Genomic DNA, 19915 nt, shown 5'->3' with positions numbered 1-19915 from the left:
AGGCAGTGAAGTTTCTGGTTATCTCACGCATGTGGGATGTTAAGAAGGATGGTGTTGGATGTGGGAAAGGGTTCAGAGACCCGTGCTATTGGTGAAAAAAAGGGGGGAGGGAGAGCAGTAGTACTCACAGTGGAGTTGGATAGATGATGAGAATCGGCGTGTGGAGGGTCACAATGGGTCCTGCAGTGCGCGGCTGGCGGCGGAATACTGCAGGAGCTGCAGTAGCGGTGGTGAGATGATACTCACTGCTCCTGTCCTGGAGTGCCGCGTTCCACGTGCTGGGGTTGGTGGTGATGAGCGCCAAGCTCTGCAGTGCCGATGGTGGAGCGGTACTTATTGGTCTGGGCGAGTATTCAGCAGTGCCTGCTTGGATGGTGCAGGGTGCCATGCTGTGTCTCCGATGATAGTGATCCTGGGGTGGATCGTTGCAGACCCTCAGGGACGAGGGGAGAGTTGAGACCCAGCCGGTGACTCAAACACTCAGGATCCTTCTCTGCGGCGTGTAGTAGAAACAGGTAAGGAGGACCTGCGGAGAGAGATAACACGTGACGATCACGTAGTACAAGCTTGTACGGAGGCCTAGTGGGACCTAAGGTTTTGTAAGATGTATGCTGTAAGATTTCAGCCTCAGAATTGTACAATGAATGAAGTTATGGGCCACAATGAACTTTTACACGAAATGGAACTTAGGATCACTATAGGCAAAGTAGTTCAATGCTTTTATTTATGTTGTATCTATATAAACTCTAAAATCGTGCTTACAGATAAAAATCCATTTTGGTTGTTCAGGCTCACCTCTCCAGTCAAGCATCCTTAAAGTTTTGTAATGCCCCCAGGATTAAGGATTAGATAGAATTGACAGTAAACTGTATAATCTGTTTTATTTGTCATTCTCATCAGAAACTAGAACATACAACATTTATTTTATTTCTTCCTACATATTACCATAATTTTAATCAAATGGTAAAACCAATCTTGATTTATATGACAAGTCATAATGTCGTCCAGCTTTGTTTTCTTGCATCCTACACTTGTGTTTTGTGGTCTACATTGCCCGTGGCGATATCGTGTAAGACAATTGTAGAACATTATGTACCACAAACTGTGATGCATTTTTAATCCTTCAATTTACGTAAAGATAAAGTAGGACACATCGCTTGTCTCTATGATATATTTGCCTCAGGATGTGCAATATCTCACGTTTCTTTTTAAAAAATTCTTACCTATTGCTAAGTGAGCTGTAAACTAATGGCAGATTTACTAGTGTGACATCAAGAATGATTAAACACCAAAATACAACCATGACAGAAAAAATAATAGAGACTATACTCTAGCATTCGCAACAAGTTCACATAATTCATAGTATTCTATAATTCATAACGTGATCACATGAAAATTGTAATACAATTTTATAATATTTGAAGAAATATTTCAATAAGTTTCATTACGATCCTGCATTAAAAAAAGGAATATTCATCTTACCATCTAAACTTTTCTTTGTTCTCTCGAGAGCATTGACAGCGCCACAAACACCTCCAGTTGTTTTAAATGGGAAATACGTCTTGGCGTTCATATGGAGAGAAAGTTTCAAAGTGGTTTGCAAACTTTTTTTCCTATATTGAAGCAATATTTTTACGAATTCTGCCAAGAAACCACAGTGGCTAGCCATTCACAGATTGGCTCCATTGAGTACATAAGATATTTTGTGGCATATCCATCAATCACACATGGATTTTTTCTGCAGATTAGAATACAAATAAACGTTGGATTTTCCTACTTGAAATATCATGTCAAAGGGAACCTGTCGACAGGTTTTTAGATCCTAAACCAGTGTCAACTATGTAAAGCATCTGCAATGTCAATTAAGTCTATAGCTTTGTATTATAAATCCGTTTCTCTTTTTCTCTCATTTTATAGAAATCGGCAAATGTTTATGCAAATGAGGCCAAAAGTGATGGGGCTTGGTCTACACTTATAGCATTTCAGCCTCCATCTTTCTCCTTCCACTGCCGGCCTGCTGTCAGTGACTTCTCTGTGACCTGCTCCCCCACCTAGGATCTCACGCAGAAGTTATTTTTGAGGGTGGCGCATGCACAGATTGATAACCCTGGGGATGATGGGATCTCATCAGGTGAGAGAGGAGGTTATAGAGAAGAGTGATCTGTCAGTCAATGACAGGAGGCCGGCAGTGGGAGGAGAAAGATGGAGAGAAGCTGGAAAGCTGTAGGTGCAGGACAAGCCCCCCTGCACTTGTGAGCTCATTTGCTTAAACATTTGCCAATGGATTTCAAGAAAACAGGATTATAATACAAAGATATAGTGATAATCAACATTTCAGATGCTTTACATAAATGACTTTTGCTTAGGGCCTAAGATGCTGTTGACAGATTTTCCTTTAAAATACATATACAATTCTATCCAGGATCATCTGGGGGCAGTAAAGGAGGGAAGAAGGGCTAGTTTATTTCTTAAAACAATTTCTATACCATTTTCTCATTGAAAGTCTGTAGAAATTCTTCAGTAACTAAAATTGCATAAGTAAAATACTATAAAAAAAAAAACTATTCTAGGAGTGATTACTTTATAATACATTGATTGGTAGGAGAGTTATCAAAAAATATGGGTCAGAATGTAAAACTCTCTTGCATGATTGCACCATATTGATTATGTGCTTTCGACACGTTATGGGCCTTGTCTGACATGTGGGCATGGATTTGTAGAAATGGGTGTGACTTGGTGGAAAGGGGCATTGCCTAAAGTGTGACATTGTGTGCCAAAAATTGTACCAAAAATTTTGGTGAAATTTTCTGACACAAAGTAATAAATGGTGTAAATTTAGACAAGATATGTATCAAATTTTTAAAACTCCATGAACCACTATGATAAATCTGGTGCATTTTTATAACCATCTGTTCCAAGATGAGGAGACTTTTAAAGTCTGGGAAATATGCAAATTGTCTTTTCAGAGAGGAAGAGGACCAGAACTCTAGTGCCACCTACAGGAAGTAGCAATCCTAAAAGTCAACAGTGACCCTGTAATGAGCCTGATCACAAGACTTTGGATAAAAAGCCCAGACCAGAAACTCAGTCTGCAGATACTGTGCTTCGGAGTACTGCCCCTCGTCAGTGCAAAGTGTGAGTTCTGGTTTGGCTGGGTGAGAGGCGTCAGACCAGTATCTAGGGGTAATATTTCTCCTTCTGCAAGGAAGTTCTGGTCCTCTTCCTCTCTGAAGAGACAATTTGCATGTTCCAAGGAAGGAAGTTATCATGAGCCGACTTTTTAAAGTTACCATTGCTTGTGACTATATTACTACTATTTGTGCATAATTTATTAAAGTTTCGCATGATCTTTGATAAGTTTGTCACAGTTCAAGATATTAGACTGTTTGCGTGGAAATTTTACTCCACTATTTACCTTGTTAATGGAGTGGCGTTTTTTACTTTTTTATAAATTGATAATTTTAATAAATTGTTTTTTTTTGCATAGCTAACCACTTCCATTTTTGAAAAGCTGCAAAAGTGGCATAAAGTTGCAAAAGGTCACAAATTTTTGCTTAGAAATGGAGTATTCCAAAATTCAAGATTACTGATGAGCGAGTATGTTTTGTTAACCGCTTCGCCGAGTATGCTCAGGCGAGCAACGAGTAGTTTCAGCTGCTCGGTGTTATGTTTGAATCACTCCCGTGTACATGATTTGCAACTGTTTGACAGCTTTATTACATGTGAGGAATGTGTAAGAAATAGACATTCCTCACATGTAATAAAGCTGTCAAACAGTCGCAAATCATGCACACGGGAGTGATTCAAACATAACACCGAGCAGCTGTAACTACTCGGTGCTCGTCCGAGCATACTCGCCGAAAGGGTTAACAAAACATACTCGCTCATCACTATTCAAGATCTTTTGACAGCAGAAAATTAGCATAAAATTCTTGATACTATCTAAGAATTACTCATTCTCAGGGCTCATTCAGAAGTCCATTTTTCTCACGTGCGAGAAAAACGGACCAATTATTTTGATCAGAGTTTGATCAGTGTTTAATCAGAGTATACTCCGAGTGTCATCAGTTGTACTCGTACATGGATGAAAAAAAAGTTTCTCCACATTCTCCTTTGTGATAGTCCGTGAAAATTGGACTGCACTTGGGTCGCATCCGAGTGCGCTCTGATTTTTTCACAGACCATTAGACTTGCATTGTCAATTTTGATCCAACCTTTGGATACATATCGGACATGTCGCCACAATTTTTTGCTCGGTCCACGAAAAATCACAGACATGTGAATGGTCCCATTGATCCGAGTGTTATCTGTGAAAACCACGGATTGTCCTTATGTGTGAAAATCTGATGTCTGAATGAGCCCTTACTAAATCAGCCCCAGTATATATTTTGCTGCTTTATATATGTAACTTATCATATTTTGCAGACTATAAGATGCACCCCAAATTTTTGGGGAGGAAAATAGTAAAAAAAAATTGGTATTATAGTCTGAATTTACAGTAGGTTACCGGTGAGCGGCAATGGTGGAGCGGGTTCACAATAGGCAGGGTCTTTCCAGGTGAAAGCAGGCGGTGGCAGGAGTGGGCCAATGTTGAGTGCCCCGGGCTAGAAGGAGGGGGTGTCCAGGCGGTGCAAGGCTACGGGTTCTGAGTTTTCAGAAAATGTCAGTGGTAAGTGGAGTCCCTGCACTCCCCATTAATTTCTTGGCAGTGGTGTTTGGGAAATTGCCGCCGGAAGTGGCTCATGCGCAGATTGAGATTTCCGTAGCCGGGATCTCAATCTGCGGCCTGCGCCATCTCCAGTGACTATTTTCCAGAAGCCCACCACCAAGAAATTAATGGTAAGTGTAGGGACTCGACTCACCACTGTCATTTTCTGAATGCCCAGTGCCCACAACCTCACACCAAAGGGACACCCCCTCCTCCCAGCCCGGGGCTTGCAGCATCACCTCATTTCTGCCGCTGGCAACGTCCTGCAGCAGCCACCCTGCCTCCTGTGACCCCGCTCCACCGCAGCTGCCCCTATCCTGGTAAGCTACATTGGGATTATAAGACATACCCCTATTTTCCTCCAAAGTTTTCCCAAAAATAGATAAGGGTAAAACTACAATCACATTTTTAATGTTTTTTTCTTCTGATTAAGGTCAATGAGTAAAAAAGCTGCAAAGTAAAGACAAATAAGCAACAAAATGCACAGTTTCGTAATAACTTTTTAATCAGGGCATCACAAAGGTAGGCACAGGACATTTCAGTCCCTAGGAATATTCCTTGATCAACTACAGAAAAATCTCCAACTTTTAGCATTTCGGCTTTTGATCAGACATGATTAACGATCTGGCAAAATAAGATCATTAAAACCAAAGACTGCGGCTATAGTATAATGTCAGAAATATAAAATAATGCAATAAGGTCCTAAATTTACGTGGCAGAGTATAGGATTAATGGTATTGTAATGTCAGACTTTACTAGGAGAATTGGCAAGGGAACAGTTTTTTCAGCTGGGTCAAGCATTGTGCAGCTAATGATGTATTGGATATTGGCAGGATGGTGAGTTATATACAGCGTGTGATTGCATATTGTAGATCACTTTTTACAAGCCACAAGGAGAATTTGTATCACGTACAAGTACGCTGGCTAAAGTGTTTGGAATGATTCATTAATTTCCGGGAAGATATTCTAGATCCAAGGAGTGACTCATTGTAGCTTGCACACTTCGGAAGGTCATGCCCTTTCATAGAGACAAAGTTACCAAAATGTTCTTCAGATTATTGAACTTTTTCTGAAAGGTATTTGTGAGGAGGATGTATTTCAGTGTCTGTATTACGTCTGTCCATAATTGTTTTTACTGTTCATTAAATTATAATCTCAAAACGCAATAAGTGTCATAAATTGAGTGAAGACTCTCAGGACCAACCGGGGAACATGATCTATTAGCAGTTGGTATCTACCAGAATATCCAACCCTTTTAAACGGAATGTGGCAGCAAGTTACTATTTAATCTGAGAGTAACATAATATAGGGTAAAAAAAAGCCTGATTACAAGGATGTGTCACTTACTAGTCTGGGTGCTGTAGTTGCAATACAATCAGTGTATTACCAGCAGGAGATATTCACTGCAGACTAGGTCTCAAGTACAGACAAATCCAGCTAATCTGTGTAACCCTGCGACTATGACTGATTGGCAGCTTGCTGATAATGTACAGTGTACAATGGAAGCGGTCAGTCAGGGGTGTCGGCAGGGTTATACACTTATCAGTATACATAGCACTACTACATCTAAAGCAGAGAAAATTAGGGATTCTATCAAAATTGCACCAAATAGTCCAGCTAGTGACACATCACTGGAATCAGGCTCTCAGCCCCTACTTCATGCTGCTCTTGTATCACATAGCAAAAACCTACTGTCCCTTTAATCAAATCAATCAACCAAAATGCAGTATAAACACATTGTTTTTTAATAAAATAATATATACTGTTACCATATATACATATATGTATATATATATATATATATATATATATATATTTTACTACATTAGATACAGAATTCTATACATTGGCTGTGCAGAAAAAGGGTCGAATACCAGAAACAGCTCTACTCTTGCCTATGGGCTTTAGTGTTAGCAGGTTTTTAGCGCTGCCATATACAAAAACAGTGCTGTCCCCCCCCCAAAAAAAAACATTTTGGACATCATTTAAAAGCTAACTTTGCTGATGGATTAATATATAATTTTGTGGAAAACGATTAAATATAACTTTTTCCATTTTAATTCCTACCTTTCTGGGGTTAGGATAAGAAGGGGTATTTCCACTTATTGAAGACTATTTCTTTATGGATACTAATACAATGAAGGTTGTCAATCACTGATAAGACCGCCCACTGGACTCCCAAACCCAAAATGGTCAGGGAGTAAAAAGAATGAGTTACAAGTTAGACCTTAAAGGGATTGTCTGGTCCAAATCGATAAGTCAGTCACCCTACTATGTAACTGTAGACTTATGAATCCCTCCAGTGCATGCACTGTGAGCTGCGAGGATTCGCCAGTTCTGACCCGACACCGGAGGGTATAAGTTATCCATACTCCCCACCAGTGGGTGCAGCCTCGCTTCCATACACTTGTATGGAGCGAGGCCGCACCCTCTAGTCAAGCTCTGGCCGGGAGTATGTATAACGCATACATACTCTCCGGTCCCGGCTCAGAAACTGGCGAATCCCCGTGTCATCCGTGTTTTGGATCACTGTGTCATCAGTGTTTGGTTACGGTGTCTGTTTTTACCATCAGTGTGTCATCAGTGTGTCATTAGTGTGTCCGTCGTTACCATCAGTGTGTCATCAGTGTGTCCATCGTTACCATCCATGTGTCATCCATGTGTCATCAGTGTGTTATTAGTGTGTCCATCTTTACTATCAGTGTTTTGGATCAGTGTGTCATCCGTGTGTCTGTCTTTACCATCAGTGTGTCATCAGTGTGTCCGTCGTTACCATCAGTGTGTCATCAGTGTGTCCGTCGTTACCATCAGTGTGTCATCAGTGTGTCCGTCGTTACTATCAGTGTGTCATGAGTAGAGAAGAGCGAACCCAAACTTAAAAGTTCGGGGTTCGTACCGGACAATTAGTGTCCGGTGCTAACAGCTGAACACGGACTTCTCCCGGAAGTCTGTTGCAAAGTTCGGAGCTCTGGGGGAAGAGAAAGAGAATTTTCCAGCTCAAAAGTTCGGGTCCCCATTGTTTTCAATGGGGTTCGGGTTCTGGTTCAAGTTAGGGTACAGTTCTGGTTTCCTTACCGAACTTTGAAATAAAGTTCTGGTCGGGTACCAGAACCAGGACTTCTATGAGTCGGCTCATCCCTAATCATCAGTGATTGCTCAGTCTGTCTGCTTTTACCATCAGTGTGTCATCAGTGTGTCCGTCTTTATCATCAGTGTGTCATTAGTGCGTCATCAGTGTGTCTGTTTTTACCATCAGTGTGTCATCAGTGTGTCTGTTTTTACCATCAGTGTGTCATCAGTGTGTCCATCTTTACCATCAGTGTGTCAGCAGGGTGTCATCAGTGTGTCCGTCTTTACCATCAGTGTGTTATCAGTGTGTCCATCTTTACCATCAATGTATCATCAGTGTGTCATCAGTGTGTCCATCTTTACCATCAGTGTGTCCATCTTTACCATCAGTGTGTCATCAGTGTGTCTGCTTTTACCATCAGTGTGTCATCAGTGTGTCCATCTTTACCATCAGTGTTTCATCAGTGTGTCATAAGTGTGTCTGTCTTTACCATCAGTGTGTCATCAGTGTGTCCGTCTTTACCATCAGTGTTATCAGTGCATCATCAGTGTGTCTATTTTTACTATTAGTGTGTCATCAGTGTGTCATTAGTGTGTCCGTAGCTACCATCTGTGTGTCATCAGTGTGTCCATCGTTACCATCCATGTGTCATCCATGTGTCATCAGTGTGATATTAGTGTGTCCATCTTTATTATCAGTGTTTTGGATCAGTGTGTCATCCGTGTGTCTGTCTTTACCATCAGTGTGTCATCAGTGTGTCCGTCATTACCATCAGTGTGTCATGAGTGTGTCCATGTGTCATCCATGTGTCATCAGTGTGTCATTAGTGTGTCCGTCGTTACCATCAGTGTGTCATCAGTGTGTCCGTGTGTCATCCATGTGTCATCAGTGTGTCATTAGTGTGTCCGTCTTTGCCATCAGTGTGTCATTAGTGTGTCCGTCGTTACCATCAGTGTGTCATCAGTGTGTCCGTCGTTACCATCCGTGTGTCATCCGTGTGTCATCAGTGTGTCATCCGTGTGTCTGTTTTTACCATCAGTGTCATCAGTGTTTTTCACAGATGAATAATGAATTATAAAGCTTCTCCTATCCTTTGCAATGTTAAACATGGAGAGCACATGGATGACACATGCATTTCATCATTGTACTGTCCGTGTATTTCACAAACCTACAGACTTGTAGACTTGTGAATAGCACCATAGACTAAAATGGTTACATGTTCTATAGATGAAAAGCAAGAAGAAAACGCATGCAACACAGAAGTCTGAATGAGGCCTGATACTGAACCGTTTTACATGAAACAATATATCGATCTGCTCAGCTCCTCCCGCTCTATAACGTGATGCAGGAAGATCAAACTATATGTGCAAAAATGTTTTCCCTTTATGATATGTACAGATATTACCAGATCCAACAGTATTCATGATTACAGCGTTTTCCTTATATTTGCTGGAAATAAAGAAAATATCACTGGGAATATTGACCTTATGTCATATTTTTTAACTTTCAATTTTATTATTTTTCTGATGTAGCTAAGTCACCACTATTGGTTAATAGGATGAGAATCTACACAAAATCTTTCACATAGTGACATGTAAATGAAATGTAAAAATCCAAAATAATACAATATTATGTCAGTAATGATATTTGCTCTTTATTCTGTGCATCACAAGCATCAAAATGTCACTTTTCTTATCCTCTGGTCAAATTTTTTTTTCTTCTTTCAATTTGTGAAATGTACAAGTCTGCAAATTCCTCACTCATGTTTCTAGGAAGATTTTCAGTACAACCTTACCACTAGGAAAGATATATCTATTCACATGTTATTGTAGGTGAATACGCTCAAGGAAAGGGGAAAATAGGGATTTAACCATTTAATTTCATCAGTGTTCAACCATTCGTTCCCCTCCAATTTTTGTTTTCCATCACACTATAAAAAATGTCTACTTTTTACTGGCAGAAGATTTTTCAGGGAAAACTATACGCCCGAATCATGATGGGGTTTTCTTCAGAATTTTCAAATTACCTTTGAAAGTCACAACCTTTAAGTTTTTATGACGCTTTATTCTAAGAATCCAAACTTTTTTTTCCCTCAGTGTTTGCCTATGTGAACCTATTAATCAATCTATTAATTATTGACTAACTTTTAATTATTTTTTGGGGATTAAAAAAGTGATTTGGAAGTTTTTTTCCATGTTTGTGCAGTTTAAATAATATAACCTTTATTATACTGATCATCATTAACTCCTTCATGACAAGGAAATTTTCCATTCTTGTATATTCGTTTTTAATTTTTCCTATTGTAAGAGACATAACTGTTTTATTTCTTCATCGACATAGGTGGTTGGCAGCTGTATGTATAACAAAGCTCCTAAGCCCATACATCAGCACCCGAAGTGTGACCCCTCATGCACATCTTAGGTTGGGAAGAGGTTAAACTGTATTTTAGTAATACAATTTGCAATTTGCTGATCACTTATATTTAGGGATGAGCGGAACCGTGGAAGTTCGGGTTCTGGTACCCTACACAAATTTTATTCCAAAGTTCGGTTTGGGTACCAGAACTGTAGCCAAACTGGAACCAAAACAATGGGGACCCGAACTTTTGAGCTAGAAAATTCTCTCCATCTTTTTGCAATGAACTTCTCCTGGAACTCCGAACATTGCAATGGACTTTTCAGGAGACGTCCGTGCTCAGCATTTAGCACCGGACACTAACTAATAACTGTGTCAGTACTTATGTTACTTCGATATACTGAGTAAGGACACTTTCACAAGTCCAGATATTTCCAGAACTGGACAAACCAGTACCGGAGATATCCGTGTCCGTGTGTGTGATACGTGTGCGGCATTAGTATCACACGAACCGGCGCCTGGGAATCAGCTCATACTCAGAATCATACTCACCTGTCTGAAAATGTTCCCTGCAGTAACCCATCTGACCGCTCATGCCGAGGAGCCGGGCAGAATGACTCACTCCAGTGAGCGGGCCCCGGAGCTGCGCTCAGCGAGCGGTGTCCTGCCACTCACTGAGCTCAGTGGAGGTCTGGGGCCCGCTCGCTGCAGCAATTCATTCTCAATGGACACCGCATGTACTCAAAACACTGACATCTAAAAGGAGCTTAAACTCAACAAATCCAAGCAATATTGCCTGTCAGTAATAAATTGGTAACCACACCCAATAGACATATAGCTATGATGGGTCTAAGAGTCTTTATTAGATGAGAAAAGGAAGGTACATCCAGCACTGGGTGCTCATAAAAAAATCTTCTTTATTGCAAATCCATAAAAAACTCCAGACACAGTAATCGCATATGCGTTTCAGACGGTTACGTCCTTAGTCATTGCATAAATGTTTGGTTACATGTATGCAATGACTAAGGACTTAACGATCTGAAACGCGTATGCGATTACTGTGTCTGGATGTACCTTTCTTTTCTCTTCATTGTTCCTTGGTATACTAGAAGACCATCTGTGCAGAGGAGATCCTCAGTCCATGGGTGAGCTGAATACCAGGTTACCACAAGGTTTCCTTTGACTTTCATTTTTATTAGATGCCCCACAATGGTGTTGTAGTGACCTGGTCCAGACTGTGTATGTCCCATTAAGTAACCTTGGACCGTGAGTAGCTTCTGTACACTGCAACTCACTCCTTAGTTATCCCTCTACAGTCATATGATTTAAATGAATCTAAAACTCATTAATCTCATATATTCTTCAGGTATGTTTCAGTTGTGCTATTGAATCACTATTCATTTGTTGTGTTCCAGCATATCTGTTGGTAAAAGTGTATGATTTATATCCCCTTTGCAATGTGAAGATCTGACATGAGAATTGAATATTCAGTAGGGGGGGTACCTCCAGTCTCGACAAGACAGAGATCTGAAAATTCCCCAAAAGTAGTCTGGTACAAGATGTGACACAGGGCAGACCTCATGTGAGGGGTCTCCTCACCTCCTCCAGGCTCTATGCCTAGGGGAATCCATCCTTCTCTTCTTCTCAAGACTTTCAGCCAGACCTAAAGCCTAGGATTTGCCTCTGACTTCTACAGCCAAGGTGGCTAAAGACTTTTAACCCTTTTTAACCCTGGGTCCTCGCTGTCTGGATTAACAGGTGCTTCTCCAGCATTAGGCCGTACTATCTGTACCGAAAAACCTATTGCCCGGGTGTTGAGGAAATCGAGAGTCGCTCGCCTCACCGCATTTGTTCGGCATTTGCTTTAATTATATTTTCCGCACGGACCGTGACACGCTGTGAAATGGATACAGGACTCCAGGTCCGTAAATACTCTAGCTATACATCTCCTCTTCTACTCTTATACCACCAAAAGACTCTGAACTTCCTTATAACTATCTACTAGTTCCACACTTAAATATTACGGGTTCTTAAAGCGCTAGAACCTCAATTTCGTGTCAGATTCTAACCTGAACTGTAAAGAATTACTCCATGTTATATTTCCCCGTTCTGCTGAAGTAAAGCAGCTGTTATCCCCGAGACCTGCGTTTGTGGTCATTCCTTCTGCTGCAGACGCTGAGTAGGGGTGGATAGCAGTGAATGGAAAGCCCTCCCATTACGAGAGTGTCACGTGGTGCCGATGGTGATCCCACTTCCTCTACCTAACCACGTGGATGACACGGTTGTTAGAGGGTTAAGATAGCAGTGCTGCAGTAAATAAAGCCCTCTCTATCAAAGGGTGACGGGGTGTTTTGTCAACCAAGGGCAAAGAGAAATCTCATTCCCTACGCTTCAAAAAGAGGTTCTGCAGCTCCTGATATATTTTATGAAATATTGTGATATGTACTAAATATTATAAAGAATATTAGTAATTACATCAGTTATTAGCAATTGAAATGAAGTAACAAGTATCTCAGTTTGCCATGCAACATTTTACAGAAATTCATTCCATTGTCAAATTAGCTTTAAAATCTAAATGAAAACATCCAATGCTATTCATCTAAATAACCAGAAGAGGGCAGAATTTACTGAGTTTTGCCACCACGCGCAGTAGAAAGCTGGCACATATGGTCTGCCACAAGAGAGCTTCAGACAATACGGCTGATGAAATGTATTTTCTGGAAATATTCTAAACCTAAAAATCATGTAATTTTTTTTTGTCCTTGTAACAAAGGAAAACTGAAGCAAAACAAGGTAAAGTGCCTCAGTAAAATATCATTGATGCACTTGAGAGTGGAAGACAATCAGGCGGTGGCTTACAATTTGCTGTGGATGAAGTGCAATTATAATCAAATATAGATACTGCCTTGAATTGTGTTTATGGAACTGCCAGCAAATTCCCCAATAACAGATCAGGCTCTTCCATGGCGATGCTGCCCAATAACGCTCTGTCTTATGTATAGTCAAACATCACAGGTTTAAAGAGAAAACTGAATCAGTATGATCCCCTCATAAGTTACAGATACATATAAGTGGCTGCTGCCATTGATGGATTTTGGGATTTGGATCATCACTGGTTTCTAGAACAAAATGCTTTAGAGAAAATCTGCCCCATCTGAGAACAGTATAATGCATGGGTAGAGAGTAGTGTTGAGCCACCCCCGTAGTGTTCGAGTTCGGTTCGGTTCTTCGAACACCCGTGTGTTCGCCGAACTGTTCGTCGAACTGTTCGTCGAACACCTTCGAACACCGTTAAAACCAATGGCAGGCAAACAAAAACACATAGAAACACATAGAAAACATCTTCAAAGGTGTCCAAAAGCTGACAAACTGCTCAGAAGACATAACTAACACATGGAAAAGTGACAAGTACATATAGTCATGCGAAAAGAAAAGAGGTGGAGGAGTAAAAGGAGGGGGAGACACAGATATAGGCATGTCATGCCCTTCTAAAATCCAAAAAGTGAGAAGCCGACACGGCCAGTCCGCTCCTGCCCGTGCCACCTCCGTGTCGCCGGGTTTGTGCCAGAGCCGCGGTGAACCCTGACGGCCAGCCCCCCTCTCCCAATACTGGTGCCTGTCCGCTGGTGGGTCGAGCAAGCCCCCCTGTGGTGGAGGCAGCTCTAAGCTTTTTAATTTAAATTGTCTCTCTAATTTGAATGAATACACTTTAAATCCATTTACAAGGATCTATTGGAGGGCAAGTCTCATGCCAGCAGCCGCGTAATTCCAGCTCCAGTAGCGTCCACTAAAGCTGCTGCAGTTAAAAAGCTTTTATAAGGATCGAGCTCGGCTGTCCACCGCAAGGCATCCTACTGCCAGTCCCAGCCCCTATGCCTTGGGGTGCCTCCTGATGCTCTTCACTGAGTATCCCGTGGTCCCGAAGCATTTCCTTTGAAAAAATTAAGTGTCCAAACTACAGGTGGTGTAGCTTGCTTAACAGCCGGGATAATCCGCTGACTAGCAGACACTGCTACTAGGCACAAAGTATTTCCTGGGCTAGATGCAGTTAAAAATTTGTAATTAGATACTCTCGTTGGATGCTGAGAAAGCATTCCATAGAGTCTCCTGGCACGCCATATATGATTCTCTTAAAAAGCTTGGGGTAGGGTCTAGGGCACCCTTTTATAGCCAAAATCACGGCCCTGTATCGCAATACGTCACCTAGGCTGAAGATAAATGGAACTGTAGCACCCTGAGGGCTCGGATGCTACAGAGGTATTGCACCTGACCCAGAGGTGTGATATCTCACTCTCAGGTAAGGATGGAGTGTGGATCAGGACCCGACACCTGCATGCATTACACCACATTGCCGTGGGGCAGGGCGACCAATATGCCCCTGAGATGGGCACGACAGTCCCTGTCCCTGGCTGGAGTGGGGGGAGGGAACACTGAGGAAGGGGAACCCTGTAGTGCAGGAGCAGGGAGGAAGCAGTTCCTGGGTGCATTGAGAAGGGAGTATAAAAGGTGGGCACCATCTTAGTTCAGTGCAGAGAAGTGTGAGCAGAAGTGACAGGGAGCAGGGGCTCTGCATGAGCTCTGCTCCAGAGGCGGGCCTAGTAACAGAGGCCCAGGCCTGGAAGAGGGAGAAGGAAGGAAGAGGAGCGGAGAAGGCTCCAGGAACGAGGAACGAAGGGATCCCAGGGGTGCGCACGGGCGAGTCGCCACCACACGCCCGAATCCACCTGCGTGGAGGGGTCAGGCCAAAGGGGGAGACCGGTCCCCGAAACTAGTGGAGGCAGGAAATGACCCTCAGCTAGAAACCGGAGGCTGTGACATTTTATGTGGCACAGCCCCTCGCTACACCTGCTAGGAAGGCACCACATAGGGTCAGTGAAACTGGCGCCAAGTTTACCAAGAGGAGGCCCGAGGCAGCCGGACAGAAGGGTTGGTAAGAAAGGCCAGACAAAGGACACACAAAGGGGGTCCTGTGAAGCGCTCCAAAGTTATCTGGGAGTTGTCTGAGCCCCTCACCTGGTGAGCACAGTACGACGTGGGCAGCCGTTACCTGCAGACGTGGTCTGGATAATAAGAACTGTGAGTAAAGGCCCTGGACTGCATCACTGACTCCGTGTCGTTACTGCTGCTGCCCTGCACCATCACCCCCATCCTCCGCATACACTGCCCTGAGGCTATACTCCTCCCATGGGGAGTTATGCTACGCTCTGCTGCACCCACAACACCAGCCTCAGCGGTCTGCCCTGCAGCGGTGGTTCACTCTGACCGCAATCCACGGGTGGCGTAGTCGGACATTTAAACATCAAAACCACATAAATAGTTCCGCCACTGGTTTGACCGCCCTGAGCCACGGAACCGGGTCGCCGCCACGGAGACTACAACCACCAGCATCCACCAAAAAGGGTCCGGCTACGGGTGTCCCAAGGCCCAGGGGGTGCATCAGAACATTTTCATCACCTTTCACAATCACCAATGGGACAAGGCAGGGATGTCCTCTGTCCCCTCTCTTATACATCCTAGTGACGGAGCACCTGCTCTCATCAATTCGCCATAACTAGTGTTGAGCATTCCGATACTGAAATATCGGGTATCGGCCGATATTCACTGTATCGGAATTCCGATACTTAATTCCGATACTTTTATAATATCGAATACCGGAATCGGAAGTTCCCATAATGCCTGCGCTCTGCAGTGTCTCTGAAGGATGACAAGCTGGATGGCAGCGCTCAGCTGCGATCCAGCTTGTCATCAGAATGCCATCCCAGCGGGGGAGAATTCTCCTGATTGTTTAAAAGCCGGCGCGCGGTAAAAAGCCGCCGGCTTTTAAACAATCACACAGCCCCATACTGCTTCCCCGCAGCCTCCCACCCCGATCCTCCGCTCCCCTCGCCACCTCCCATCCCGATCGTAAATTAGGACCGGGCGGGGAGCGCAGCACCAAGGAGCGAAGGACCCGGGCGGGGAAGCCGGCAGTGAAAAGACTTCACCGCCGGCTTTCCCGTTCTGTGCTGCGCTTTCCCGCCGGTTATTTCAAATGAACAGCTGAGGTATCAGGTGATGCCGATCAGCTGTTCATTTGAAGTAGCCGCGGTGCCCTCAGAGGGTTCATGTGAGTTCATGCTTGACTGCATGAACTCACATCAACTTTCCCACGGCCGCACAGGTCAGCCTCACCTCCCGGACCCGTCATGATTAGTGTGTGCGGGGTGTGTGTGTGTGCGGGGTGTGTGTGCGGGTGTGTGTGCGGGGTGTGTGTGTGCGGGTGTGTGTGCGGGTGTGTGTGCGGGCAGACATAGGCCGATGTGACACTACTACTCCCATCGGCCTATGTCTGTCCCCCGTCCACTCCTGCCAGCAGGATCAGCTCGATGGGAGCAGTAGTTCCCATCAGCCTGATCCTGCTATTTAAATTGCCCTACTGTGTCCCCAATAAATGTTAAATACATGTCATTGGTGGCCAGTGGTTACCTAAAAGAAATTAGTTCATACATTACCTGTCCCCGCCGATCGCCACCTAAAATAAAGTAAAAAATAAAAAACTACACCTATACTCACCTAGACACCTAATTCCCCGAAGCCATCGATCTCCTGTAATAAAATATAAAATAATAAACCACAACCTTATCCTTACCCCTCCGTAGTAGTCCACGAGTGTCCCACGAAGATCTCCAGTTCAGAGCAGCCACATAGAATGTGACCGCTCTGAACCGCTGCCGCCGCTAGAATGACGGGGCCGTAAGGGTTCACCGGAGTTCAGGCAGCGCTGCTCCGGTTAGCTCCTTTACGGCACTGCTGTATCGTGAGAAATTCCCACGGTACAGCACTGCCGTAAAGGAGGTCTCCGGAGCTGCGCTGCCTGAATGCACTCCGGTGACCTCAGTCAGTGGCTCCCGCTGCCGGGAGCGGACGTGTTCCCGGCAGCGTGAGCTTACAGCAGCCATGCACAGCTGTCACCATCTCCAGATGTGACAGCTGTGCATGGGAGATCAGCGCAGGAACGTGGACAGGTAACTATTTTTTTTTTAGTAAACTAAGAATTAAATAAAATGGTGTTTTATTTCAAATAAATTATTTTTTTCTGGGTGTAGTGTGTTTTTTCTTTTTAACACTTTGTAGGTTAGTAATGGGGGTGTCATATAGACGGCCATCATTACTAACCTGGGCTTCATGGCAGCTGGCGCTGACATGAACCCCACCACTATTACCCCCTGCCACCGCACCAGGGCAGCGTGGAAGAGCGAGGCTAAGTGCCAGAATTGGCGCATCCTATGGATGCGCCATTTCTGGGGCGGCTGACGGCTGGTGTTTCTAGCCTGGGAGGGGGCCAATATTCATGGCACCCTTCCTGAGCTATTAATATCAGCCCCCAGCTGTCTGCCTAGCCTTTGCTAGCTATTAAAATAGAGGGGACCCCACGTCATTTTTTTTTGGGGGGTCCCCCATTTTAATAGCTAGTAAAGGCTAGGTATTCAGCTGGGGGCTGATATTAGTAGCCTGGGAAGCTCCGTGGGTTTTACCCCCTTCCCAGGCTTCAAACATCTGCCCCAGCCGTCTGCTTAACCTCCGCTAGAGACTAAAATTATGGGGGATCCCACGCCATTTTTTTTTTAAATAAATCCTTTATTTTAACACTAAATGACATTTGAGGACTTAATAAAGATGCAGTCCCTAAATTATTATTTATTTTTTAATAAATTTTTCCCAAAACTTTTGACGTGGGCTTCGCCATATTTTTGTATGCCAGCCAGGTACAGCATCCAGCTTCTATGAACGCGCCATTTTCCGGGGCGGCCGCGGACTGCAATTTTCAGCGGGGGGGGGGAGGGCAAAAAGCTTGGGCCTCCCTGCGCTGCAGATTCCATCCCCCAGCTGCCTAGTTGTACCTGGCTGGACACAAAAATAGGGAGAAGCTCCACGTTTTTTTTTTTTTAATTATTTCATGAAATTCATGGAATAATTAAGAAAAAAAGGGCTTCCCTATATTGTTGTGTCCGGCTAGGTACAAATAGGCAGCTGGTGGTTGGGGGCAGCCCGTTCCTGCCTGCTGTACCTGGCTGGACACAAATATAGTGTGAAGCCCCACGTCAATTTTTTTTTAATTATTTCAGGAAATTCATGAAATAATTAAAAAAAAATTATGTGGGGCTTCGCCCTATAATTGTGTCCAGCCAGGTACAGCAGGCAGGAACGGGCTGCCCCCAACCACCAGCTGCCTATTTGTACCTAGCCGGACACAACAATATAGGGAAGCCCTTTTTCTCTTAATTATTCCATGAATTTCATGAAATAATTAAAAAAAAAAATGTGTGGCGCTTCGCCCTATTTTTGTGTCCAGCCAGGTACAACTAGGCAGCTGGGGGCTGGAATCTGCAGCGCAGGGAGACCCAAGCTTTCTGGGTCCCACCCGCTGCAAATTGCAGTCCGCAGCCGCCCCGGAAAATGGCGCGTTCATAGAAGCGCCATCTTCTGGCGCTGTACCCAACTCATCCAGGGCCCTGGTGCGGTGGCTCACTGGGTAATAAAGGGGTTAAGGCCAGCTTGGCATTATCAGCTGGCCCTAAGCCCGAAATTCATGGGGTCACGCCAATATTAGACATGACCGCCATGAATTTCTAGTAAAGTATTTAAAAAAAACACAAACACCCAGAAAAAAGTCCTTTAATTGAAATAAAGACACAATTCTTTATTGTTCTAAATTAAACCATACTTACCGCCACACCCATTCCAGCTGAAGCCAACGATCTCCTGCAATAAAAGTAAAATAATAAAGCAACCTCATCCTTACCTTTCCATGGTTCCCAGGACAGCTTCAGCTCTGCTACATCGAGATGACAGGCTGGACCGCAGCAGAACGCTGCCATCCAGCCTGTCATCCCGCGGACACTGAGAAGCGCAGGCATGCTTGCGCTCCTCAGTGTCTTTCTGTGACGTCATCCAGATGAGCCGAGGTCATGTCCAATGAACTCAGCTCACCTCATGCACGTCACTGACAGCGTGGGAAAATTCTCCTGCACTCAGCGCTTCAGCGTGAGAATTCTCCCACGCTGTCAGTGACGTGCATGAGGTGCGCCGAGTTCATGGGACATGACCTCACCTCATGCACGTCACTGACAGCGTGGGAAAATTCTCACGCTGAAGCGCTGAGTGCAGGAGAATTCTCCCACGCTGTCAGTGACGTACATGAGGTGAGCCGAGTTCATTGTCGGCTCATCTGGATGCCGTCACAGCCAGACACTGAGGAGTGGAAGTATGCCTGCGCTTCTCAGTGTCTGCGGGATGACAGGCTGGATGGCAGCGTTCTGCTGCGGTCCAGCCTGTCATCTCGATGTAGCAGAGCTGGAGCCGTCGTGGGAGCCATGGAAAGGTAAGGATGAGGTTGCTTTATTATTTTTCTTTTATTGCAGGAGATCGTTGGCTTCAGCTGGAATGGGCGTGATGGTAAGTATGGTTTAATTTAGAACAATAAAGAATTGTGTGTTTATTTCAATTAAAGGACTTTTTTCTGGGTGTTTGTGTTTTTTTTAAATACTTTACTAGAAATTCATGGTGGTCATGTCTAATATTGGCGTGACCCCATGAATTTCGGGCTTAGGGCCAGCTGATAATGCCAAGCTGGCCTTAACCCCTTTATTACCCAGTGAGCCACCGCATCAGGGCCCTGGATGAGTTGGGTACAGCGCCAGAAGATGGCGCTTCTATGAACGCGCCATTTTCCGGGGCGGCTGCGGACTGCAATTTGCAGCGGGTGGGGCCCAGAAAGCTTTGGCCTCCCTGCGCTGCAGATT

General features: G+C 44.1%; 1 protein-coding gene across 2 annotated transcripts in view; it reads left to right on the top strand.

Annotated features, from left to right (window-relative positions):
- DPP6 (dipeptidyl peptidase like 6) overlaps positions 1-19915 on the top strand; it is a 2068973-nt gene that overhangs the window by 484954 nt on the left and 1564104 nt on the right. The window lies entirely within an intron of this gene.

Source organism: Phyllobates terribilis, unplaced genomic scaffold (genome assembly GCF_046119375.1).
Source record: "Phyllobates terribilis strain yellow unplaced genomic scaffold, ASM4611937v1 Scaffold_4__5_contigs__length_816908805, whole genome shotgun sequence".
Lineage (NCBI taxonomy): Eukaryota > Metazoa > Chordata > Amphibia > Anura > Dendrobatidae > Phyllobates > Phyllobates terribilis.
Note: the sequence above shows the minus strand (reverse complement) of the source record. Positions and strands in the feature narration are given on the sequence as shown.